General features: G+C 41.9%; 1 protein-coding gene across 1 annotated transcript in view; it reads left to right on the top strand.

Annotated features, from left to right (window-relative positions):
- Positions 1 to 8,239: 8,239 nt before the first annotated feature.
- The window catches only part of BICRAL (BICRA like chromatin remodeling complex associated protein), a 71,294-nt gene continuing 51,945 nt past the window's right edge, over positions 8,240 to 27,588 (top strand). The window contains exon 1 of the mRNA XM_081045189.1: positions 8,240 to 8,382. The gene's annotated coding sequence lies outside the window, so the exon portion shown is untranslated. The remainder of the gene's footprint in view (positions 8,383 to 27,588) is intronic.

Here is a 27,588-nt window from a genome sequence, read left to right as displayed (position 1 = left end):
GTAACTCTAGCACATTGGTATGATTGTTCAACTCTTCTAGACTTCATAGATAGCTCAGTGTATTAGTTATGTATAACGAAGTACCCCAAAAGTTAGCAGCTTTAAAACAACAAATATCTATTACATTCTGTGAGTCAGGAACCCAGGAATAGTTTAGCTGGGTGTTTCTGCGTCAGGGTCTCTCATGAGGTAATCAGGCCTGTCCCCTGGGGCTGCAGTCATCTGAAGGGTGGGCTGGGGGACAATCTGATTCCAGGACCGGCAGAGAGCATTGGTTCTTTACTGACTATTGGCTGGAGACCTGTTTGTCACGTGGGTCTCTCCATAGACTGAGTATTCTTAGGACATGGCAGCAGGATTTCCCCAGAGTGAATGTTTCAGAGAAAGCTCCTAAGACAGAAGCCGCAGTCTTTTATAAGCTAACCTCAGAAGTGGCAGTCATTTCTGCCTTATTCCATTGGTCACACAAACCAACCCTGGTGCAATGTGGGAGGGGACATACAAAGGTGAGAATACCAAGAGGTGAGGCCCATTGGGAGTCATCTTGAAGATTAGTTACCATAATGAGTCAACAAACATTTATTTAGTGTCTACTCTGTGCCAGGTGCCAGAAATTGAGAGCAATGTGACACAGGGTTTCTGTCCCTGAGGAGCTCACTGTCTAGTGTGGGGAAGCCTCACAACGCGTACCCTAAGTCCCCTGAGCCCGCACCTCTGTCCACTCCTCTTTCACACGGCCACCACCTTTCCCCTCATGAAATTCAAATCTGCTCATGGTATTCTCATGTTTAACTGTCCTCATTTGGGTCCCCTTGGCCTAGATGGTATTTTAATGTTTTTAAATCATCCTCACAGTAAGAAATACATTTTATATCACAAGCCAGTATGTACATACATACACACATTTATAACAGAAACAAATTTCAGAAGAATTTACACTGTCACTATCATGCAGCCTGATGTTTTCTATGCTGGGCTATTTCATTTTTTTATGAAAGCTGGTCACAGTCGCATGAATTTCACAACCTATTGCATTGTGATCTGCAGTGTGGAAAGCAGCCCCAAGAATCATCCAGACTCCCTGCCATGAGCTACAAAGCCCCTCACCACCTATCTGTCTGTAGTTCCCCCTCATTTTTATTTAATGATTCCCCACACACACCCAGAAAGTTCCTCTATTTGGATAACTCTCCTCTCTTTCTCCACACGATTTGGAGAACTCTTACCCATCCTTTAAAACCTAGCTTTAAAGTGTTTCCTCTTCCCCTCTCTCCTTGGACAAAAATGCCTGCTTCCGTCAGTGTCACACTCGGTGACTGTCTGGCCTCCACTTCCAGCCTGCCCTGGGGCCAGCTCCCCCAAGCCCACAGTGTATTTTCATTGAATCTCTGCAAGTACGTTAATGAGGACATTGAGCAAATTAGCATCCCACAAATGACGATGTTGCAAATGAGCGGTGTGCAGAGTTGGGGGTGTCGCTGGCAGGTTTCCTGTCAAGGGAGCCACGTGCTGCAGAAAAAGGCTCCCTCCTCCCCCTGCGGGCCCGCTGTGTCGCCCCCGCATCCATCACAGGTACCATTCGCACCGGAACTCGCCGCCCCGGTTCATTACCGCGGTTCATGTTAGCTGCTGTGGCTGCTTTTCGTTTTTTTTTCCTACTTTTTTTCATTTGTGTTGATGGGGACAGCCTAGTGAGAAATGGTGCATAAGGCTACGCAGATAGAGAGGCCTCTAGAGCTGTACCCGCCCTGCGGGAGGGGGTTTCCTTTCTGAAGTGGTACGGAAGGGGGGTTTTGAGGTTTTTGAATATTCGCTTCTAAGGAAGAGATTTGTTTGCCCACGTTTGCTCTCTCTCGGCAAGCGAGCAACCCGACAGATATTTTCTGGTTGGTTTTTGCCTGTAGGTGGTTTTTATTTTTGAGGGGAAGAAGAATTGACACCTTGGTTTTGAATTGTACGGAAATACATGGGTGTTTCTAAAAATTGCTGGTAAGGGTTGAAGCTAGTATGATTCCCAGGCCCAGCCTCTTGGGAGTAGTTGATAGATTTACGCTGTGGACCATAACCGGAAAAGAAAAGAAAAAAATTAGAACACGAGCAAAAAAGCACTTAAATGATTCCTTCTCCAGTATTCTCATTTCTGCATTTGTCAATGGCTGTGTAGCTGCCCCAAAATAGGCTGACTTGGTTGTGGCGGGTGCATATTTGAGGGAGGGAGGTGAAGACAGACTGTAAATAATTACCGTAGAGTGTGTAAGAGGTGTGTGTCATGTGACTAGAGAGGGGAGTCATTCGCCTGATGCCGTATTTTTCAAATGAGGGTCGCCCCCATTAGTGGATCATGAAATCCGTTTACAAGGCCACCAACAGCATTTTGGAAAATGAGATAGAACAGAATGAAATATATCAGGTTGCATCCTCGATAGTAAGTTTAGATAGTGTTTTCCCAAACTGTTGTGTGTTATCTATTTATCGTATTGTAATGTGAAATCTATTTCTTGGGAGTGAGTCTCAGGCAACGATGTTTGAAAGCCACAGCTATAGGGGATGGGAGAAGGCTTCCCAGAGGAAGTGGCATTTGAGCTGGGCTTTGGAGAATGGTGGATCTGCCCCCGAGAAAAAGGGCATTCCAGGCAGAGGGCAAAGGATATGCCCAAACCCGCAGGAGTTTGTTCCGAGGCGGGATGTCCTCCGTGATTGGACCTCAGGTACCATTGGACCTCAGGTACCAGGAGAAGAGCGGCTGCAGATGTGCTTAGGGAGGCAGGCGGAGCTAATTAATGAACCACTTGAAAGTACTTATGTGGGGGCCTCAGCTCTCCCCAGAAATTCCATTTCTCTGGTGATGGTTTGGCCTTGGGAATCCGTATTTCTAATAAGCTTCCCTGGCAGTGAGGCGCTGACGGAGGTGTGACACAACCAGCTCTTGGTTTTAAAAAGGTACTTTAGACAGAAGATCGGTTGGAGGAAAGTAAAATTAGGAGGCCAGCAAGAGATGAGGACCTGAATTTAAGTGAAGGCCATTGGTGGAGAAGAGGGGCTTGATTTGAGGGAGGTTTTGGAAGTGGTTTGCATGGTTTAAGGAGGATGAGAGAATGAGAAGGAAGCATAGACAATCCTAAACTGTCTAGGAGGTGGGTCTATGAACAGAGACCAGAGAGATCAGATTTAGAAGGGGAGACGACTACTGGAGTTTTGGTGTGTGCCCCTGGTGGGGCAGGAAGAATTCATGGAGTTTTCATTATGCCCCATGTGAACTGTACCTCAAGATTGCCCATTTCTCAACAACCTCCTGATTATCTTAGACCTGACTCATGTTAACCTAACTCACAAGGGACTGATAAATACACCCAACTGCTAGTTGACTGGTATGAGTTACAGTGAGGGAGATGTATAAACCCTTTTGGGTATAAGAGTAAAGAGTCCTTGTACTTTTGCTCAGGGTGTCACCTTTAACTAACTGTAAAGGTATCGGAGTACCTGGGAAATGGAACAAGTAAATAGAAGATTTAGGAAAGAGAATTATATGGTCTGAGGGCTATTTCGTGCGGACTCTTAAAATGCCTGGCTAACTTTCCTGTGCTCAAATAAGAATGTGGCTCTTTAGTGATCAAAATACTTGTGGAGGTTATATTCCCTCAGTTGTTTTTCTTCAGTGTTAAAGGTATATCTTCGTGCCTGCTTAGTACCTACATATGTCTTTGTCATCAACTTGTATTTACAAGTCATTTTTTAGGGGTGGTTCCTTCTTCAGATGTCTTACTCTTGGTAGTTTCATTCTCAGAAAGGACACTGACATTTATTGAGCAAACCCCTTTACATGGGTACCCCTTAGAGGCTGACTTTCTCACCAAATTCTGAGGGTGCTTTATAATAGCAGACGACAGCCTACAAGACCTCTCTTCTACTGCCTCTGCAATCCACCATGCTCTGGCCATGGTGGAGTGGAAAGGAATGCTCTGTTTTGGAGCAGTTAGGAGTTCTGGCAGAGCACCACCGAGGCCTGGGAGCTGATGTGTGACGCCTCCCAGCCAGCCTCCCAGCGGCATGTGGTACCCTCCTAACCTGGAGGCTGTCCTCCCCCACACATACTCTGTGGGGAAACAGGCTAGATGTGTAAGACAGCAAGGCCGGTGGGAGTGCTGAATGCCTTTAAAAAAGAGCCAAAAACAGTTCTTCGTGTACTCCTTATCCTTGTACTAAAAGCCTGTAGGAGTTCAGATTTTTTTTTCTTAAGTCTGTCAAGGAAAATAACCAGCTTGAAATATGTCATGACTAGAATAGCCTTAGTCTCTACAAAGATGATTTGAAGTGTTTATGTTCATGTATCAAATAAAATAATAACGTAGGCAGGGTATTGAAAACATTTGTAATTGCTCCAGATAAATTTCCTGTTTACCATTGCTTTGAAAACGATTCCACATTACTTCTAATAATAGTATTAACCACAATAATGACAACTATATTGAATATTTACTATATACCAGGCATTAAAGCCAGGGGTTTGTGTACCTAATATCATTTCTCTCTCCCCCTCCCAACCTGAGATATACCAATAGGTATAGTTACTTTTATTTTACAGAGGAGGAAACTGATGTAAGCAAATTTTAAAAAAGTAGCCTAAGATCACATGGCTAAAAAGTGACAATGAGAAAGCTCTAACAGATATGGGGGAGTAGGGAACCTTAAACCATAAGGCTATGTACTGCCTGTGATCAATTGGGCAATGTTTTATGTGGTTCAGGGAAGACTTACTGTACTCCTTTAATATATAGGTCTCTAGGTTGAGATACACTCATTTCTCTTATTCTTACACATCTCGTGGACAGGGCTATTTCCTTTTATCATGCAAGTATTGATTGTGAGCTAATTGTGTCCAAAGTACTCTGCTAGGCCCTTGGAGAATGGAAATCCCTTGAGGAGCTCCCTATCCAGGAGGAGACATGAGAGAGATATGTGAGGTTGAATTATATGAGATTGCCCCCTGGGGAGTGTCCACGGGAAGATTTTACATGGTTCAACCTGACACACAACCAAAACAAGGCGCCACGCTAAACATTTTACATGCGTTAGTTCCTGAATCCTTAAAATAACTTTCAGACACGAGTACTATAATTATCCCCATTTTATAGATGCGGAAGTTGAGGCACTGAGGGGTGAAGAGACTTGCCCATAGCCACATACCTCGTGCCTGAGAAAGGTGGAATTGGAGCCCAGGTCAGTCTGAATACAGAGCCAGTGCACTTAAGCCCCAGAATGTAAGTTCCTCTAAAGGTACACATAAAGGTATGCACCTTATTTATACACATTGAGAATTCTTACATTTTCATTTCACAAACACTACATAGAGGGCTTACTAATTCATCTGGTGTATTTTGGTATTTCTGTGACCTGGACACATCTGGTCATGCAAATCACCACCTCAGCTCCGGCATTTGCATATTCCCCTCTGAGAGTGGCTAACATTTGGAAGAATACAAAAAACAGAAGCATTTTCACTTTTAATTGTTATGTGGACGTTGGGCCTGTTAATTGGAAGGCCCAAACACATGCTAGAACATTTCAACTATAATTACATCCTCTTTTTTTTTTCCTGTGTCCAGTTGCCCTTCTTTCTAGGTCACCTACACAGAGGGGAATCATAGGAATGACCATTTAAGTGTACATAATTAAATTATAGGTAATACAATTCAAGTTATTTGCATATAGTCAAGCCATTTTAAGAACCTTTCTCTTAAAAAGTTTCCCAATCTTACATTCAGATACCAAAATTCTGTCTCTATATACCATAATTTAAATTTGACATACCCAGGCATATCCCTTATTTAAAATGTTTTTTAATCACGTGGGGAAAATTAAGAAGTTGTTTTTGTTTTGTTCTCGTAAATGATTTCAATTTTGGGGGTGCCTCGTAAATCTGAAATTCTCCCCTATTTTGCTGTCCCAATATTTTGTAACTCTCCCAAATTTAAAATTACACAACTGACATTCTCCAAGTAGGTCTTTATTAAGCAGAGGGTCGTCCCCTCTGCCTATGACAGCACTGAATCCTGTTTGTATTGAAACAGCAAGATCCTTTTCAGGCCTTGAAGAGAGGGTAAGTTTTAGAATCTATCTGACCTGAGTTTCTCCCACCAGTCCTTATTAGGCTGATGACTTCAGGCAAATTACTGAAATTGTTGGGAACCTCATCTGCAAAATCAATATAACTAAGCCTTATTGTACAGGTTTTCATGAAGGTTCATCCAATAACGTATATAAGTATCTAGGTGGCATTTAATGGGGATTCAATAGATGTCAGTGCCCCCTACATTTGGGTATTCTTTCAAAATCCTGCAGTAGCTATACTCTTTATGGGAATATGAATTCAGTTTTGTTTGGCGATCTTTTAAAGTCAGATTTGTGTTTTTGGGGGGTTTTGACCAACTTGGGAGAATAGCTTTCTGAAAACCATTAATATTTCATTGGAGCTGTGGAGCAACAGTTGTAAAACTTGCTTGGTGGGTCCTAATTGCAATCATCCATGGACTCTTTTGAAATGTAATTCTTCAAAATGGGTATTATATAATTAAATTCCAACCAATCCAAAGGCACTTTAAAACATGTTTAAAAATTTCCCAAGCCAATTAGAAAACTGGTTGGTCCAACTGTCAGTGTAGAAAACTATGCTAATTTATGCAAAGACTACTGTTCCAGGAAGGCCTTGGCTGAACGTGAAGCATGTGTGAGGAAACACCTCCATGATACTTTGTGATACAAAATCACTAAGTGTATTTTTAAGGAATATCTAAATACAAAGCATGTATTGAACAGAGTGGCAGTTACTTGAACAAATATGGTTTGTTTTGTTTACAAGATCTTCTATCTTGAATATGACAACATTTGTAACTACCTTGAAACATTTATTTTGTGTGTGATATAGTAGTTACAGTATCCTTCTATAAGCAAGTAAGGTGCACTACCATTACCTTTAATGAAGCTAACGGGATACAGAAACCAAATAATAATTTCATGTAAATAATTTAAATCCAGGGATCATTTTACTTAGAATTTGCCAAATATCTGGGGGACATGGTTTTGAGCATTCTGTTTATCAGCAGAACTCCATTGCTATATGCGTTACAAATTAATTTAAAATAATTTTAGAACATTTCTGGGGCTTGCCCATGTATTTTTAAAATCGGAATCACATTCTTGTACAATTCATCTTTAACCTATCCTTGTTTAATTAAACTAAAAGCCAACAACAAAACCCCCACTGTATTGTCATGGGCATTTACGGGACAAATCAATGTAGTTAATCTAGATTACAAAGGCACCCTCTCCCAATCCACATTATCATAGTTAACGTTTACTTAAACGCTCTGTGTGCTAGATGGTTTATGGAGATGTCTCCACAGTGAGATTTGAGATTTAAAATGGGTGGTAATTACACTTAAAAGGTTGGGTAACTCTACCCTTTTTAAAACGAGGGATTATGTAACGAAAGTTCCACAAATGTGGCGTTAAAGGATATCTACATGTAAAGAGAAGGCAGTGGGAACTGGATGTGTTGAGAGTGACTTACTCAGTTCCTCACCTTCATCTTGGCCGCTAAAGTTGTTTTGTTTTTTTCTGTTTAATGTTGACATACAGGCTTCACAGATGAGGTTTCACACTATTTTGGAATGGAAAGAGAGGGTGTTGCAAAGGAAAGCTTAGTATTTTAAAGTTAGAATGAATCAGTTATTTGCGAAATACTAACTAAATTAAAAGTGACGCTTTAGTTTTTCTTTTCAAAAAAAGCATATGCAAAAAGTATTTACTGGGGCTTGTTCTAATTAGAGTTCTAAACAAATATTTTTGTTTTTAACACCCTCCCCCGACTTCGAGCTAAAACTGGTGTGTGTGTGTGTGTGTGTGTGTGTGTGTGTGTGTGCAGGGCGCCTGCGGAGAATAGCACGCATCTTGTAGTAGATCTTAATTTTTTTAAAAAGCCAAATAAACCTGTTTCTTGAATAAACCAGTACATTTCTAAAGTTAAAAAGAATCCCAAAGGAAACAGGAATTAACAGCTTTGGAGCTTGATTTAAAAAAAAATTTTTTTTTTAAATTAAAATCCTAATCTCCACATTTTTTGTTAGGCGAGAACCGAAGTTTGGAGGTAGACGAGCAGGAGAGCGGTTTGCCCGGGCGCAGAGCATGAAGGCCGGGCGGGCGCGGGGAGCGGGCGCCCGCCGCCCGGCGCGGGGGTGAGCAAGAGAGAGAGCGGAGCGCGTGTGGCCGGCGCCGCTCGGCCGGGAGCTCCCGCGCCCGCGCCCCGCGCCCCGCGCCCGCCGCCGCCGCCGCCCCTGGTGCGATGGCGCAGAAACCCCGTTGACAAGGCACTGCTTTTTCATGACGGTGAGTTTCCCTTTGAGTGTATTATAATTTTGTGATAAAAATTTCAAGGAGAAAAAAAAAACACACAACCTCCTTCCTCTGCCTTTTTCCTTCGGGGAGGGGACAAGCGAGAAAGGGGGGGGCTGGAGATCTATCTCCAGACAGACAGAAAAGAAAGAGGAGCAAATTAAACACCGAGTTGCCAAAACCAGGATATTAGGTTTCAGCACAGAGAGCTATTGGCTAAGGCTGTGTTTTTTTTGGGGGGGGGGTGGGTTTGTGGGTGGGTGATGGTGGTGGTGGGTGGATGTTTAATGGACACAGAGAAAAGGGGAATCGAGTGTTTATACCTTTCCCAGCGCCGCCCGGGCCCGGGAAGACCAAGTTCACTGTCTCGGGCGGGGGCGGGGGCGCGGGCGGGCAGGGGCTGGCGGGGCCGGGCCGGGGGCGCCTCGGCGGGGTGGGGGCCCCGGCGCCTTTTTTTTTTTCTTTTCCGCGGATGCAAATTTCTGGAGCGGGGAGAGGGAGAGCCTGGGAAGGGGGGTGGCGTGGCGGTTGGTGGTGGGGAGGAGAGGGGAGGGAAGCCTTTTAATGACTCATTGATTGAGCCGATTTAAAATTAGTTGTGTGCGCGAGTGTGTGTTTTCCGCCCCCCGGAGCCGCCGGGAGCCGGGAAGGAGGGAGCGGGGCTTGGCGAGGGGAGGACGGCGCGGCGGGGCCGCGAGCAGGGGGCAGGGAGGGCCAGGAGTGACGGCAGGCGAGGAAGAAAAATCAGCTTTTCCAATCTCCTCCCCTCTGTTTCCCCCTCCCCCACGATTCTTTTCTCTCTTGGAAGCTCTTGGGTGTGAATCGCATTTTCTTTCTTCTCGGCAAAATGGACCCCGCGTCTCGGGAGGGGGAGGGGTCAGGCTGGGGAAGGAGGCGGCGGCGGGGACCGGGTTTGTGTTTCCTCCCGGTTCCCTCCTTCCCGCCGCTTCTGCGGGCGGCCGCGGCGCGGAGAGCGGGGTCGGGCCGCGGCGGGGAGCGCTCGGGGCCGGCTGCCCGCCCTCCCGGCCCGGTTCTCGGCGCGGGCCTGCCGGCGGGCCTGCCCCCTCCCCGCCGCCTCGCCGCCTGACTCGGAAGCACCGCCGGGGAGCCGCGGCCGGGCCGGGACGAGTCCTCCCGGCGTGCGGACGACCCGCCGCCCAGCCAGACGTCTCCTGCGGGGCCCGTGCGGCCGGCCGGGCCGAAGAGGAGACAGACTCGGGTGGCGCTTATTTTGGCCGACAGTGCGCGGGCCCAATGCCGTTCGCGCCCCCCGAGTCGCCCCGAATGCGGGATCTTGCGGTGGGGGGGTGGGGAGCGGCTGCAAGGCGCTAAGATGGCGCTGGGCCTGGCTCGTCGCCAGTGCTGGTGGCGCAGTTGCTCCATGGGCGCCATCTTCCCTGGCGGCGCGGGCGGCGCCCTTCGTGGGCGCCGCGCGGGCCCGGGCGCCGTGAGATCGAGGCCGCGGGGAGCCACGCTCTGGGTGCGGAAAGCTGCGCATGGGGCCCGGGGCCGCACTGCCGAGCTCCGGGCCTGCGTAGCTTTGTCCTTCCCCAGACCCAAGACCGCCGGCTCGGAGCGGACGGGCTGGGCCCGCGGCACCTTGCTCCTTACCACTCAAGTGTTGAGAAAGGGGGCTGGGGGTCGGGCCTTGCAGCCGATGGGTTCCCGCCCTGAGCCTGCGTCCCTGCGGCCAACGTTGGGGTGAGGGGGTTCCCGTCTTCTCTCCTACGGCCCGAAACCGGACGGCTTTGTTTCCCTGGTCTGGCCGCGGGCAGGGCATTGAGGCTTTCCCTTCATCCTCTTCCAATGAATTTTGCGAGTGGAGTCAAAGCAGGTTACAAAATTGCAAAAAGTCCAGGACAGTGTGTGCCTGCCTTCCAATAACTTGGTTCTCTGTAGGTACCCAACATAGGTTTGTTTTACTTGGTTATAGTTTAAAACAACTCTGGAGAGACATTTATCTAGTCAAATTGTGGAAAGGTAATGGGTTCCAGTGATTTGAAACTTCTTGTTGGTTTTCATACTACTTTTCCAATGGTAGTATGTTAACAGTTTCATAGAACTCGGATCTGAAAAATTAAACTCGCTTTGAAACACTCACTTTGACTTCCCTTTCTCTTTCTAAAAAAGAAAACCTGCTCTGTTTTGGGTCTTTCTCAATATAAGGCTTCTAAGTTTCTCAACTCACTAGTTAGTGTCTCCTAACAAACAAAAACTCAGACACAGACAACAGTTTACTGGTTACAAGAGGGAAAGAGGGGAGGGGGAAGTTAGGAAAGGTTAACCGAGGTCAAATACATGGTGATGGAAGTAGATTTGTAGTATAGAATTGTACATCCCAATAAATTTTTAAAAAGCAGAGGGCAAATGAATATTAGTCACTTCTGCTTTTGCTGGGGGCCCATCCTGGCGTGAGTGGCTGTTGTCACACCAAAGCTGGACAGGTACACCAAAGGTGTCTGCTAGCAGTCATCAAGGTATGTGGTTTGAATCGAGGACATGGGGTAACTCATTAGGTAATCAGTCACACTTTATTAGGGCAACAATGAAATTAATATGTAAATTTTTTAAGTCAAAATAATAGTTTTATCCACAGGCATGGCATATCTTAAAAAGACCAGAAAATAAACATCTCTAAGTAGAACAGCCCTGCTTCCTGAGATGAACTATCTTTCAGTGGTATTGAATGGACATTTTAATCTTATAAAAAGTGGTGTTTCCTACCAAAATATTGTTCCAACATACTGCCATTTCCTCTGTACTGAAGACAAGATTAAAGGGCAAGCAGGGAGTTGGCAGTAATGCTTTCAAGTTGTATTCTAATCACTGTTTTTAAATAATCAACTTGATCAATATATAAGTTACATATTATAAAATGTATTCATTTCTAGTGTTGAAGGTTTTCTTCAAAGCGTCTGTATAAGCATCTGTCCTGTAGTAGCTCCATATTAAGAAAAGTTTGGGTTTTAACTTTGTCACTGAAAAGATCATTGGGAGAACGACAAAAATCTAAAGCTCTGATGTCTGAGTCAACAGAAATGGAAAATAGTTAATTTCTAGTAGTGAATAAAAGTAACAGTGGCACCAGTAAGTGTGCCCTTGTGTTTAAAACACATACACACACAATAGGGGATGTTTTAGACCCTTAAATTAGTACCATACATTGAACACTGCTGTATGCCAAGAACTGTTTTTGGTGCTTTAATTCCTATTTGTATCGGTCCTGCAATCTTGATTTTATTATCTCTTTACCAGGGAAGGAACTAATGTTCACAGATAGATGAACTGTTCAGAGTCTTGCAGTTTTAAGTCGTAGAATTGACATTGTATCCCAAAAGCCATGTTCTCGGCTCTGCACCTGTGGTTTCTAAACTGGAGCCTTAGAATCTGCTGGGAAGAGGTTTTTAAATAGCTATTTGCAACATCACCTCTCCATTTTTTGTGAGGGCCCCTAGGATGTTTCCAAATGTCTAATGTGTTAGGCGATCTCAGTTTTAAGCTGACTCTTAATGTCTTGATGCCCCTCAATCCCTCCCATTTTGAAATTCTGGCTGACCCAGGACCCCCTAAACCTGAATATGTAGGAGTCAGTGTTATTCCAAAGATTTCCAGGTGATTCCAATGTGACACAAACACGTATTCGGAGTATTACTCTACAGCACTGTGCCCTGGGATGCTGGTTCTCTTTTGAATGGGAACACGATACTTACTCCATGTCATTCTGAGTTTCAGCACTTCATTGCTCACATCATTCTTTTTTATTTTTCTCCCGTAGCCTGTCATTTATCAAAATGTTGGAACTACTTTCTTACAGAAAGAAGGCTTAGATATCCTAAGACTTTACAATCTCAGTACATTTTTAAAAGTATATCCTCTCATTCTCCTGAGAAGTGAAATAATATACAGACTTCTAGATCTAGTTTAGTCAAGACAGCTATGTAACAAATACAGAATCGAATCCAGGATTGATCAAGAAATTAGGAATAGGATAGAAAAGATCCTGAAATAAAAGCCTAGAGGTAAATCCTTGGAAGAAAGGGTTCTTTTCTGAATTTTTGAATTATATCTTTTGGGTTTTAGGAAGTAGCAGGGGAAGTTATTCTAAACATGAGACCTGATAAGAAGAGAGTTTGCGTAAAGAGAGTTTTCGTAAAGACACTGAAGGTCAGGAAGAAACACTCAGAGCAGTGAATAGCCTACCTGACCAAACGGAGAATCAAGTTAATGAGGAATCATTCAGTTCTCTGGAGCAAAGATCACATACTTGATTTATTTTGTGCCTTCTATCCTTTATTCTCAAATCCCTGTGGTATTTAGTAATTGCTAGGGGGGATGGTTGAAAACTGATTTTTGATGCACGTGCCAAAATTTGATTATCTGCATATGTCCACATTTCTTTTTCCACTTTGAAAGTTTTTCTAAGGACTGACTTGAATACCTGTGTGTATTCCATGTGCAGTCTGGACCAGTGGGCGGGTAAGAGTTCTAGTCTTTGCCTGCCTGTGTGCTTTTTCTCCCCTTGTATTTGATGGCAAATGCCAAAGTAACTATATTTTTTGACTGAAATCCAACAGAGCTTGAAAGGAAGGGAAATCTAAAATAAACCTGCTTAGAGGGAAAGAGTAGCTTCTATATTTTGAAAGTAGTCTTTAGTGGAATTCACATCAGACAAGATCTCAGCCCTCATGGAATTTACAGTATAGTGGGGAAACAGGAAATAAGTAAACAGTAATTACAGATTAAGAAAAATTATTAGACGTTAATAAGCTGGTGGATCTGAAAGAGTGTATTGTGGGAAATGGTGGTTTGGGCTAGCCAGAGTCAAGGAGCGTCCTTTTGAAGAGGTGACATTTGAGCTGAGACTTGAAACATGAACTTGTGCCAGCCATGTGAAAAACTGGGGAGACATCTCTGGCCTGGGAACAAGTACAAAGACCTGAAAGGCTCTGGAGGGGCATGAATGTTAGAACAGAAAAGCAAGAGAAGAATGGAATGAGGTGGAGTTGGAGAGATCCTACAGGTTGGGGGATTTTATTTTAATGAGAAGCTTTGGAAGGGCTTTAATTAGGGCAGTGATATGTGTTTGTTTTTAAAGATCACTAGCTGCTGCTGTGTGAAGCAAGAGAAGCAGCAGAGAGGGCAGTCAGGAGGCCATTGCAATAGCTCACGGTTGATGGTATCTTAGGCAAGTACAGTGGCAGTGGAGATGGAGCAGTGTACATGGTGGATTTCAGATAGATTTTGGAGGTGGAATCAGAAGTATTTGCTTAACCGGGTGGCGGTGGGGGGAAGGAGGAGCCAAGGATGCCTGCAGGCTTCTGGCCTAAGCCTTGATGGCTGATGGCTCCCTTTGCTGGTTGGAGAAGACTGGAAGGAACAGGTGGAGCAGGGCGGGTAAGGAGTTCTGTACGGAACCTGTTATGTTTTCGAAATACTTGCGAGACATCCAAGTGGAAAGTCAAATAGGCATGTGAATATTCAAGTTGAGCAGAGAGGAGTGGATGTAAATTTGGGGAGTCACTAGCCCACAGATGGTGTGGCCATGGGGCTGGTTGGGATTATTTGTGATCATAGAGGCCTGAAGATCCAGCCCTAAAACACTTGGAGTGACTCGAGGAGACGGACAAGGTTCGGCTATTAAAATGGGAGCGTGAATGAGCCTTTTCAAGGAAGGGATGTTCCTTCTGCCAAGTGCTGCTGAGAAGTGAAACAGTGAGGAGAGAGAAATGTCCATTTGGATTTGGCGACATGGAGGTGGCTGTTTTGACAAGTAGTTTCAGTGACATACAGGGATGGAAGCCTCATTAAAATGCATCACGAGAATGAGAAATGAAGTGAATGTAGACCGCTTGTGAGGGAAGTTTTGTTTTAAAGTGAGGAGCGAAACAGCACAGTGATTGGAGAGAGAGTTGGGATCAAAGAAGAGCCTTAAAAATATATATATAGGAAGTAGAAGAGCATTTCCAAATAGGCTAATAAGAATAGCTAATAAAGACGGAGAGACTAATGCAGAAGAGAGATACGTAAGACTACCAAAAGAGCAGAATTCTTGAGAAGAGAAGAAGGAATTCAGAACACAAGAAGAGGGTTTGCTTTTGGTGGGAACAGAAAGGCTTGCAATGGCAGGAGGAAAAGCAGAGAATATGGGCACATGTGCAAGGAGGTTTATGAATTGGAGGGAATGTGGGGGCTCTATGTTCTGATGGTTTCTGTTTTCTCAGTGAAGTCTGAGGCAAGGCCAGCATCTTAAAGTAAAGGAAGAGGGGTGTGGATGGTTTGAGCTGAGAATGTCACCTCACTTTTGACAGCAAGACAGTGCACTCACTGGGAACTGAGGTAGTAGGATAGCTGTGCGTTATTGAATGCCTGGCTGTGGCCTGGAGTCTGCATTTAAGGTGAAGCCAATGGACCAGGTTAGGTGAGTGGTGTTCTGCCAGCCATATTCAGCGTTAACAAAGGAAGCAAAGAGCAGGCAAGTGATCAGTTCAGCCAAGATTGGAGTTTTGCCTCCCAGGTATGACAGACAGACGGACGAAGAAGAGCTCGAGAATGGAGGGTGATGGCAATGGCAATGGTGAACCTTGGAAGGTTAGCTGGGTGGGAAAGCTGGAGAGCTGATGGGGGTGGGGCCCTGAATTTAATCATGAAAATCATCCTGGGTTAAAAATGAGTTAATGGGCACAGAATTTCACTTTGGGATGATGAAAATGCTTTGGAGCCAGGTCTTGGTAACAGTTGCACAACAAAGTGATTGTACTTTAATCCCACAGAACTGTACACTTAAAAATGGTAAATCCGATACATATGTTTGTACCACAATAGAAGAAAAGAGCCTGGAAACATTGTGGCAGGTACAGATGTTATTTGTTACACTGCCTTGGACTATTTGCAAATTACTATATTTTCTATGGAAGAACGTAGCTTTAGAAATCAAGTCTCAAATTATTGAGAGAGAGTATTCTCTCTTATGGTCCCATACTTGAGTGTGTACAACAGTCACCTATAGACAGAGATTCTGGTGTGGGAACCTTATGTTATTGGATTCCCTGTTCACTGGTTTATTTTAAGCCTTCAGCATTGCCTTTAAAACAAGCTGGGTACTCACTAAAAATTGGCTACTATTTCAAGAACCCAGGTGGAGTAGACTAATGGGAACCAAAGAGAAACAGGTTTTAGAGATAGGTGGAGATCAGTAATGCCTTATAGGGATATGTGAGAAAAAGAATAAGAAAGACCATTGGCCGTGGCTGTTGTTAGCAGCTGACATTTTGATCTCTGCAGGTGATGAGAAAAATCAGATGACAGGTGGAGAGGGAGAGAAATAAGTACTGGAAAATTTTGTTTTTTTTAAAACAAACTTTTTAAAAAAATTATTGGGGGACACTGTGTTTCTCCAGGGCCCATCAGCTCCAAGTTGTTGTCCTTCAACTTAGTTGTGGAGGGCGCAGCTCAGCTCCAAGTCCAATCATCGTTTTCAATCTAGTTGCAGGGGGTGCAGCCCACCATCCCATGCGGGAATTGAACCGGCAACCCTGTTGTTCAGAGCTCATGCTCTAACCAACTGAGCCATCCAGCCACCCCAAAAATCATTTTTAAAGATTCAAACAATAGCAAGCGGAAGTGTGTCGCACTCTTAACCTCCCTTCTTTATTCTTTCCTCTGAATCTGCTGTCATTCACCTTTTCCTGAGGTTTCTTTATTTCCCAAATTGTCTACCGAAAAAGTAACAGTAAAGTGAAATTAGAGAAAAGGAGAGTAGGGTGGATGATAGGATTCAAAATCTATGCCTACTGTCTTCACTGAGAAGATAGCAAGGTCATTTGTCAGGGGCAAAGGAATAAGGCTTTGAGTTTAAGGAAAGAGGAGTAAATGTGTGGAATGTATCAGATGTGGGGAGGGAAATGGATGAAAGAAATGGTGTGGTGAGGCAACACCAGATCCATCTGCATAATAAGGTTCTCTCAGGATGAATAACGTTCTATAGCAGAAGTGGAAAATACAGTGGTGAGGGGGCTGGTAGAAAGGGGGGTACTTAGAGTGCTGAGAAGTGGGAGAGCTGAAAATAGAAAAAGAAGGGTGGGGTGTGGACTTGAAAGGAAAGCCCTAAACTGGAAACCTTGCAAGTGGTCCCTGGCTGAATGGAGGTGGAGCCCAGGATGTGTCTGCTGGGGCTGGTGCAGCTCAAGAGAGCTCAGGAGCTGTCAGCACATGTTGCGAGGGAAGGTGAAAGAAAGAGGTCTTGGGGAGAAGCAGCTGGGGGCTTTGACCTATTTTTTTTCCCTTACCGCATGTGCTTCCATTCAGAAAAAGATCCTGAGATCTCATTGTACCAGATCTTCTTCAACCTAGGTTCCTTTTAATCCCAATCAACTTTAATTTATATAGTTGTGATTCATTTAAATGATAAATTGTTCTTAAATAAAGTTGTAAAATTGAACATTTTCTGTTTTTGTGGGTTCTTTGGCTATCTTGCAAACACGTGAGACACTTCTATTACCTGAGATAAAAAACCCTGAATGGGAGGGAATGAGGCATGAAAGGTATTGCCTTTCTAGAAAAGCTTATTTCAGTTCAATCAAAATCCAGGATGCTTCATGGTGTCATCGGGATCGGGAATTAAACTTTGTATTCCCTCCTGTAATTGAAACATTTTCACAAGGAAGAAAATAGGGGAAAACAAAACAAAAAAATTTGTTAAACCTTAGCATTATTTTAAGCCCTGGTAGGTTTAATATTAATAAATTCTCACAACCTTGTAGGTAGGGTTTGTCTCCATTTTCTAGATAATGAAACTGAGGTTTAGAAAGGATAAATAACTTGCCCAAGGTTACACACATTACTAAGGTGCAGAGCTTAGCTTTGAATATGTACTGCAGCTCATCGTGCGTCATACATTTTGCCACTGGTATAAATTTCATAGACATATGACTGCCTACTGGTTAAACATTTTGAGGTCTGAAAATTGGACAACCTTTGTTTCAGTAGGAGGAATAGGGAAAAGTCGTGTTTTAATGGATGAATAAAAACTGGGACCTAAAACCCAGAATCACTTATGTTGATAGTTAAAATTTAGGTCCAAATCCCTTCTGCAGATAATTCAATTTTTATTTGCATAATACGGTGAGCCAAACATGGGGACCATTTTAGTTCTATATTTGGTAGTGATAAGTGATTACGAATCATATCTCTTACTTTAAAAAAGTCCTAAGTGGAAGAGAACACTTAGGATCTTAATTAAAACTGATATTGTGTAGCTCGTGGTGTTCCCTTGAGTGAAATATTGTCAGCGGAAGCACAATAATTACAGTGCAGATTTGGGGGGAAGTATTTTAAAGGTTGACTATAAGGCCTGTTTGCTCAGTTGTGACCAATAAGGTAACATGACAACATGAATCATTTTTTTCTTTTTACTCTACAAGAAAGCTTAGGCCTGAAAGGCAACAGTAGTAAAAGATCTTGAAACAGTAGTACATTCTCACTGTCAATTCTTGAGTTCACCCGGCTGACCTACTACAGCTCTTGAGCGTTATATGTTGCTCACTGAACAGCTCGAGGTAGTTCTTCATGCAAGGCTGCGAGAACGAACTTGAATTTTCCTCCTGGCCCAATAAGAACCAGCCCTCTCACTGCTCATTAGTGGGAAGCCTCATTTAGGGAGATGAAGAATTTCAAAATCTTGTGGTAAGTGTAATGTGGGAGAGAATTTCCAAATTTGTTGTGGAGACGGTAAATACTTTAAACATTACTAAGGAGTATTGAGACTGCTATTGTATGTATTAAAATCAGCCATCTTTAAAAGTTGCTTGCAGTATGTTTCATATATGGCTCCTTTTATTGTAATTTTTTTAAAAAAGATTAATCAGTTTATCTGGTTTCTTGGTAAAGTTTTTATTTTAGAGTTGGTATTCAGCACTCCCTAGACAGTGTTTCAGTGTGTTAGGGTCAGCCCCACCAGTGAATTTTTAGCAATAATTTTTGAAACCCTAAGCATTTCCCCTGAATTAAAAAAAAAAAAGCTATAGTTATTGAATAAGCTTAGTTTTTAGTGCAATATACATGAAAGTTTTACAAAATAAAATAGTTTATAATGTATTCTTTTCAGAAAGCATGCCTCAAATAGTAGAAGTGGAGAAATCTGGATGCTATTTTGAGATTAAATTTAAAATCTTTGTGTTTGGCAAACAAAGGTATTACATACGAATTTGGAATTAATGTCAAAGAAAAATTTCTAGAACAAATTTTTGTTTTCTTAATTGGACTTAACCTGGGAGATAGAATAGTAGATTTTTTTTTAATATGGAGAAATGTTTTCAAATTTAGAAGTAACTCTTGCCATATAGACTGTTTTACAGACACACACAGACACACACACACACCAGATTTTTTTCTCCTGATTACTGAGAGTAAAAGTTATTTTTGATTGTGGTTTTGATTTGGAAGTATTTCTTCTAAGATTTAGAATAAATGAATGCTGCTATATTTAGATTTCTTTTAACTCTGATATTTCCTAGAAGTGCAAAGAAATATATTCAGAAATAGGTCGGTTTACTTTTACTTCCCATTTGTATTCTGACTCTCCTGATCTGTGAGAATCTTAGGACTGGGGAGATTCATAAAAGTTCACCCCACTTTCTCTAGGTGTGATCATACTTAAATGATGAAGATTTACAACTGGATGTGTTTGGAGCTGCTTCTATTTATAGGCCTCAAGCTGGCTTTTCTTTTTCGAAGTTTTAAAACTATTTTACTTGTTTCTTTTTATTAGTCTGACTTCATATGTCACATGACATATACTTAGAATTATTTTTTTTGTTATGGCGTATATTATGTAGGTAAAACAACCTGAAAGTAAATGTCCAAAGAGAATGATGCAAAGAGAAATGAAATTTGGGTAACTATGTTGTTTGAAAAATGGGTGCGAGGGACCCTAACTTACTTAGAAATGTAAAATGGACATTGTGCCACAGAAAATACCTAATGCATACCAGAGAAAATTGGCTTATCTTTTTCATATGATACTATATATATATATATATATATATATATATATATGTATATATATTTTATTTATTTTTATTTTTTTTTAAGATTTCATTGGGGAAGGGGATCAGGACTTTATTGGGGAACAGTGTGTACTTCCAGGGCTTTTTTTCCAAGTCAAGTTGTTGTCCTTTCAATCTTAGTTGTGGAGGGCGCAGCTCAGCTCCAAGTCCAGTTGCCGATGCTAGTTGTAGGGGGCGCTGCCCACCATCCCTTGCGGGACTCGAGGAATTGAACTGGCAACCTTGTGGTTGAGAGCCCATTGGCCCATGTGGGAATCGAACCGGCAGCCTTCGGAGTTAGGAGCATGGAGCTCTAACTGCCTGAGCCACCAGGCCAGCCTTTATTAGATATTTAATATAATATTTTTATAACATATTACTATACATTCTTTTTACATTTGCACTGTCATGTTTTAAAGGTTAAATTAGACATAGAATCGATTAAAGAATTAGCTGAACTCGTGCAGGGGTCTGTTACCGATCTTCCTCTCCAGTACTCACAGAGAATTGTGCACGTGCTACAGTCAGGTGACTGAAAAGATCTTCATCTAATGTTAGAAAGTTGTCTAAACTGTTTTTCAAGAATACGCACGTGGGATATGCAGTACAAAATGAACAATTCAGAAAGATATGCTAAAGTCTTCATGTAAACGAAACTTTAGTTCTATAAATACATGTATAATATCAATTTAGATAAATTGTTTTATAGAACACATTTTCTGCGTTATAGTTTGATGCTCCACAGCTAGAACTTTCTGCTATCATTAGATCAAAAAATGTGACACAAAACCTATCTGATACTAGCTTTTTATTTTTGTCACATATTACACAAATTCCCAACTGATAATTATTATTTAAAATATGTTCTGTATTTCACATCACCTTACTATCAAAATGTTACCTTGAGCTTGACTCTCAAGAATGTCTTTAGGATATAAAATGCTATGAAAGTCACATGACATAGAGCATGACATAGATTTGGTGTAATGTATATGCATTATATATACCTATGCACCTTTAAAATATTTTCCATCCTTTTAAGATTAATTTAAATCTAAATATTCTAATTTTTCTTACACTCCTTTCCAGAACGTTTCTTTTCTAAAGGGACTGTCACTTTGAAAAATTATTACTGTAATTATTTCTGCTGAAAGAAAAACCCATTGCACTGATATTTCATCATCAAATATTCATTAAGTGCTCATTTTGTACATGGCACTTGAGGGTACAGGAACACATAATAGCTCGATGGGTAATATGTGACACACAGAAAAATACACGGCAGTACATGGTCAGTGCCAAATGGGTGGTACAAGTGAGAGCAAAGAAGAGAGAGCCTTTGATGGAGGTGTGTGAGAGCGTCCATCTATCCATCATTCATTCAGCAAATAGTGTTGAGCACCTAATGTGTGCTGGGTGCCATTCTAGGCTCCATGACGCCTCACTGAACAAACCAAAGCCCTGTTCTCACAGTAAACCTAGGTAAACTTTGAAGTAAGTTATAGGGGGAAATAAAGCAAGATAATGTAGAGTGCTGGGAGGTGGGAAGGTGGTTGTGATTAGGTCATGATCATGGGAGCAGAGACTTGAAGAAAGTGTAGGGTGATCCTGAGGATACCTGAAGGAGCAGCGTTCCAGGCAGAGAGCCAGGGCAAAGGGCCTGAGACGTGAGCATGCCTGGTGAGGTCAGCGCCTGGCAGGCAAGTCAGCCAGGGCTATAAACAGAGAGGTCAGAGAGGTGGGGGGGTAGGGGGCAGCTGTTTGGGGCATTCCGGGGATTCACATAGGAAAGGGTTCCGAGCATCGAAAAGGATTTTGGTTTTTAATGAGTGGGAAATGAGGATTCACTGGAAGGTTTTTGTTTGTTTTGTTTGTTTTTGTTTTTAATTTTTATTGGGAAACAGTGTGTTTTTCCATGACCTATCAGCTTCATGTCAAGTCGTTGTTTTCAATCTAGTTGTGGGGCACACAGCTCACTGGCCCATGTGGGGATCAAACCGGCGACCTGGGTGTTAGGAGCACCGCACTCGAACTGAATAGATTGTAGGGAGTAAAAGAGCGAATGCAGAGACCAGATGGGAGATGATGATAGCTTGGCCTAAGGAGATGGCAGTGGGGGTCATGCGCGGGTTGAGATTTGCCCTTTAGATGGGGTTTGTAAGGATTAGGTGAGATCGTGCATATGACGCATTAACACGGCGCTTGACCCATGTGGGTCTTAGTTATCACTGCTTTTAAAAATTACTGGTATAGGGGTCGGCCCAGTGGCTCAGGCGGTTGGAGCTTCGTGCTCCTAATGCCAAAGGCTGCCGGTTCGATTCCCACATGGGCCAGTGGGCTCTCAACCACTAGGTTGCCAGTTTGATTTCCTGCAAGGGATGGTGGGCAGGGCCCCCTGCAACTAATGATTGAACATGGCACCTTGAGCTGAGCTCCCGGATGGCTCAGTTGGTTGGAGCGTGTCGTCTCAACCACAAGGTTGCTTGTTCGACTCCCTCAGGGATGGTGGGCTGTGCCCCCTGCAACTAGCAATGGCAACTGGACCTGGAGCTGAGCTGTGCCCTCCACAACTAAGACTGAAAGAACAACAACTTGAAGCTGAACGGCACCCTCCACAACTAAGATTGAAAGGACAACAACTTGGAAACAATCCTGGAAAAATACACACTGTTCCCCAATAAAGTCCTGTTCCCCTTCCCCAATAAAATCTTTTAAAAAAAAATTACTGTTATAAAAAAGTAATATTAAAGCAGCGTTTAATTAGATTAGTCTGCTATTAGTGAATGAATGAATGGCCCCTTTAGAAAATGAAATAGACTTTTTGCCTAAAGTGAACTATTCCAGTCAGCAGTATTTCCTTCTAAGACTGGCCATTACTGCTTGAAATTCCTGTTAGTTGTCCAGTCATATACGTTTATCAGAGCTGCAGGGAATGTAACACAGAGTTTTCCCCCAACAACACTTAGAGATCAAATCAAACAAGCTCCCCTCTTGATATTCCCTGTTTAGTATACAAAAGGCTCTGAGAAGTTTAGTGGTAGAAACCTGATGTCACTTTAAAACCCAGTTTCCAAAAAGTAATGTCCTGCTAAACACTGTTCAGTAGAACACAGGTTAGAAAATGCTGGGAAAGGGAAGAATAGAGTATGGGCTTTGATTTCATTTAAATATAAAAAGATACCTTAACAAATAAAAATATACTCAAGAAAAATACTCAAAATGTTCCAAAGTAGTAGTCTCCTCAGGCCGCCATAACAAAATACCATAGACTGGGTGGCTTAAAAAACAGAAATTTATTTTCTCACAGTTCTGGAGAATTTTCACCCAGATCTGGGTGCTAGCTAACTCGGTTGCTAGGACGGCCCTCTTTCTGCTTTGCCCACAGCAGCCTTCTCTCTGTGTCCTCACGTGAGCTCTTGTGTCTCTTCCTTTACTTTCAAGAGCACCAGCCTTATTGAATTAGGGCCATACCTTTGTGACATTTAACCTTAAATACCTCCTAAAGACTCTGTCTCCAAATTCAGTCACAGAAGAATTTGGAGGGACACAGCAGTCATCTCTAGGCGGTGGAATCATAAGTTATCTTCATTTGCTTCTCTACACATCTACTTTCCAAGCTTCCTGTATTTGAGGGTGTTGGGTGAAAAACACTTCTCCATTCCACTTGTATGAGGTACCAAGAATAGTCAAATTCATAGCAACAGACAGTAGAATGCCCAAGGTTAGCGGGAGGGAAAAGGGGGAGTTATTGTTTAATACCGGTAGGTGTAGAGTTTCAGTTTTGCAAGATGAAAAGACTTCTGGAGCTGGATGGTGGTGATGGTTACACAACAATGTGAATTATTTAATGCCACTGAAACATGCCCTTATAAATGGTTTAAGATGGTGAATTTTATGTTGTGTTTTTTTTTCATATCCCACACACAAATTCCCATCACCCCCCATCCAAAAAACAAAACAAAAAAACTCCTAAAAAATACACAGCTTTTAGAGTTAAACTGGGTTTAAATACCAGTTCTGTGTTGATCTAATGGTTCTCAAACTTAAGCATGCGTCAGAATTACCTACATGGCTTGTGTAACACCCCCTGAGTTCCTGATCCAGGAGCTGTGGAATAGGCCTGAGAATTTGCACTTGGAACAGGCTCCCAGGGGATTGAGAACCACTGGCCTAGAGCAAGTCTTGGTTTCCTTGTTTATAAAAATGGGTCTGTGAGCCAGTTGTGAGGCTTGTGGGAGCGTATTTCTGATCCAGAAGCTCTTAGCATCAGCTTTAGTTTCCTTTTAGCAAATAGTTTGCTTGCTTTTATTTTCTGATAATTTACTTTTGGATCCCCCCCCCCATGTAATTATGGTCATTTTATACAAACATGAAGAAACAACTTATTTTTAAAAACATATATTAAAGTCTTTAAATATGTAAGAGACATGTAACGTTAGCTTCGTTTCTTAGACGATTAGGATTATTTCCGTCCAGTGGCTAGACGAGGGTTATCTTTGGAACTGATTTTTAATATTCAAGGTTTTTCCTTTTCCAAACTAAATCTGTGGGGGGGGAGGGGGTATATTCTGGTGAAAATAAGAGTTATGGTAACTCCCTTTCTTCTACCTCTCTTCCATAAAAAAGTCCCACACACAGAACATCTGGGAAATCGTATTAAATAATTAGGGTAAATATTATTCATACCTCTTCAACTATTCTTAGATCTTCTTAACGATTTCCCCCTGTGGCTATCCATAAGGGCTAACAAGGGGGAAATGGACCTCTAGGCCAGTGTTTTTCCTAAATTAAGTTTTATAAAAGTCTACCCAGCAGCCACCAGCCACGTAGGACTGTTAGCACTTGAAGTGTGGCTGGCACCAGTTGTGATGTACCTTAAGTTTCAAGTCCGCAAGAAATTTTGAAGACTGTATGGAAAAAAGGGATGTAAATATCTTACTAATCTTGTATTACTTAAATGTTGAAATTATTATCTAAATAAATACTAAATAAAAAATATTTTTTATTTAGTTCCAAAATACTTTTTTAAAACTAATTACACTTTTAAAAATTTGGCTACTGGAAAGTTTTAAACCACCTGTGCCACTCTCACTTGTGTTTCTGTAGGACAGCTGTGCTGTACCCTAGACCTTCTGAGAGTTGATAGGTGGTGGGAGTGGAGTTGTGGGGGAGAAAGAGGTTTCTGGGGCAAAGTCAGTGTGGGAAACAAATGAGTTTTAAAAAGCAAAAGGGTGCATTGTGAATGACCAAGAAGGGTATGTAATATGTAGCATTTCCCAAAGCTATTTCATTATGGAACCTCTGCCATCCTTTTTTTTGTTTAAAGGACTCCTTTCCCCAAAGTCTTAGGTGGAAAAGACTATAAAATGCTGCTATCAGCTATGGTGTTCCCAAAATTCAAAATTTTCTACAGGCCAGTGCCAATATATTCCTCTCTCCTTTGCATACATTTTTATAGTGATAGATTTAAAATAATACGCTCCACGTTTCTCAGCAAAAATACCTTATAATGATCAAAATTTTAGAATTTAAATTGATGGAGGAGTGAGTTTTTTTGTTGTGGGTACAAATGTTTTAAGATTCCCGAGTGCCATCTTTTGACATGGGAAACATTTACAGAAACCAAACCTTCCAAAACTCCTGAGGGATTTTACCCACAGGATGAGAAGCAGCAGGGGCTTGGGAATTAGAGATTTGAGTTCACACCTCCTCTGTCTCCCTACTTAGAAACTCTGCAGTGTTGAGCAAGTGTCTTATAATCTCTATAAAAATAGGGGTAATAATACATACCTGGCCAGAGTGTGTTAGAAGGATTAGAACTGTCCTGGCACAGGGAAGACACTTAGTAAATGGTAGCTGCTGTTAGCTTTTATCACCTCCTGTGCCTTGGTATATCAATCAATAGTAAGGGGATTAATATGACTGTGAATATCCATACTCGCCTATGTTTATTTTCATGCATGTTAATAATGCTTTCTGCAGTTTGGAAAATTATTTCAGACATAAGTGTCTTGCCTTTCCAATAACATAATCAGCTACTTGAGAGCTGGGACCTATTATATACTTGTGTGGCTTTTTGTGTGTTTCTTTAATCCTTTACACAGTTCCTCCAGCACAAGCTTATTTGAATAAATAAATAATCATTGAATTATTTGAATTGAGTCTTCGTTATCATTATGATAAATTGTAATGGTACTGCTTAACATATTACACTATTTTAATGTGCTTTCTTAAAGACAAATTGTGACGTTGATGTTAAGAGAAGCATTAACAAAAGTTACGAGCTATCAGAAGTTTCAGAAAAAGTTAAATAAATAATGACAAACCTTCATAGAAAAATAATTTTCACTAAGTGAAGCAAAATCTTAGAACCTAAATATTTAGAGAGGGAAATAGGTGTTCTTAAGGAAAGGTTATGAAGACACAACAAAGCAAGAAAATGTTATTCTAATTTGTCCAAAAGGATGATACTGAATAATGGCAATAATAGAACTATGGGTCCTATTTTAAATGACCCAGAATGATACAAGATAGGGTCAACCTAAATCAAAGTCTTCAGCTCTTAACTAAGGAAAAGGGCACAAATCTCTTAGAAGATGGGACTGTGTTCTAAATCAATTATACAGTTTTCCCGAACACCGTTCAGTTCTGGCACATGTGACTGCCATCTTCGGAATGATGTGGTATTAAGTAAAAAAAAGAAAAAAAGTTTTTTAAATCACACTGTGTTGGCCCTAAAAAAGAAATGTAGTGTTTTATTCTTCTACCACTGGAGGCTGTTTTTAAGTTTCTTGCCCCTCAGGGTTCAATAATCTGTAGCAGGATATCCCAGAAGTGACCATAGAAAAAGGTGTTAATGTAGATGTCTGTTCAACTCCAAGCATGCATATAAAAACTAGAAAAGCACGTGATTTATGTGACTGTTTTCCACTTTGGATGTTTGAGAGAATGAAGATGTGAATATTGACTAAGTTTTCCAGAAAAGACTATTGCATGCTTATCAGATGAAATTTGCCTTTGGCTGAGGTTGAGGATTTTGATGGGCCTTTCCACTGCAGTCTCAGGCTTTTTAAATTATAAAATGCTTTTCTTTTGCTCTCTGCTAAGCTTGCAGAAAATTAGCATACAGGACCTTCCTTACTCAGGGAATTCTGTGATAACTTCGGTGATTCCAAAGCAAGTCATTTCTGCCCTGTTGAAATCAACAGCTTGCTGCTACCATCCTACGTATCTGGCAGTACTTTCAGTTTCTTTGCACTGCAAAAAAGTGCTTCAAAATGGTGTGTAGAAATGACCATTGTGTGCTTAGCAAGTATAAAATTATCTTGTGGATTTTACTCAGATGTTTACAATTCTGTTGTTTGTTACTGGATTGAGTTTATTCATTTCATGTGTTGAACAAACTGCCCTGGACCCCAACAGTGCAAGGGTTCCATGGACTGACCCCTCCCCCTCGTCTTCCCCTTTCCCCAACCCCCACAAAGGATCTGTGGATAGTATTGGGGGGAAGAGGGACCCATGAACTTGGCTATGAAAAAAATTGCATGTTATTTTCACCACACTCCAGTTGAAAGTTATCATTTCCTAAATCTATAAATGAAGACTGCAAACCACAGTTGTAGTAACAGTGCCGGGGAGTTTGTTCCCAGTAGAAATGTTTTTTTATCACATTGCATTTGCAGATATCTTAAGAGATTACCATCTTCCAAATGATAGTAGTTATTAGACTCACCACTAACTCTTGTATATTAATGCATTGATGAAGAATCACATATATAACTATATTATAATTAAATATTTTATAACTATTTCAAAAACCCTACATATATTAGGTTGGTGCAAAAGTAATTGTGGTTTTTGCAATTATTTTTAACCTTTTAAACCACCATTACTTTTGCACCAAGCTAATATTACACATCTTGAAATATTACTCTGAGACGGGATCCATTGGCCTCACCAGACAACCAAAAGGCACACAAAGGGTTAAGAACCCTCCTCCTTCCTTTGGGGGCTTTCTTCCTAGAGCCTTATCTGGTGCCTGTCAGTTGTGAGGTGATCTGCCTCACTTCTTTCACCCTTTTTTTTCCGATACATACCTGTAACTGCTTTCTGTCTGAGGCTGGGAGACTGCAGGTGCAGAGCGCCAACTGTGTGCACT

The sequence above is a fragment of the Rhinolophus hipposideros genome (genome assembly GCF_964194185.1).
Source record: "Rhinolophus hipposideros genome assembly, chromosome: 3".
In the NCBI taxonomy this organism is placed as follows: Eukaryota; Metazoa; Chordata; class Mammalia; order Chiroptera; family Rhinolophidae; genus Rhinolophus; species Rhinolophus hipposideros.
This window is presented reverse-complemented; position numbering and strand designations above follow the sequence as displayed.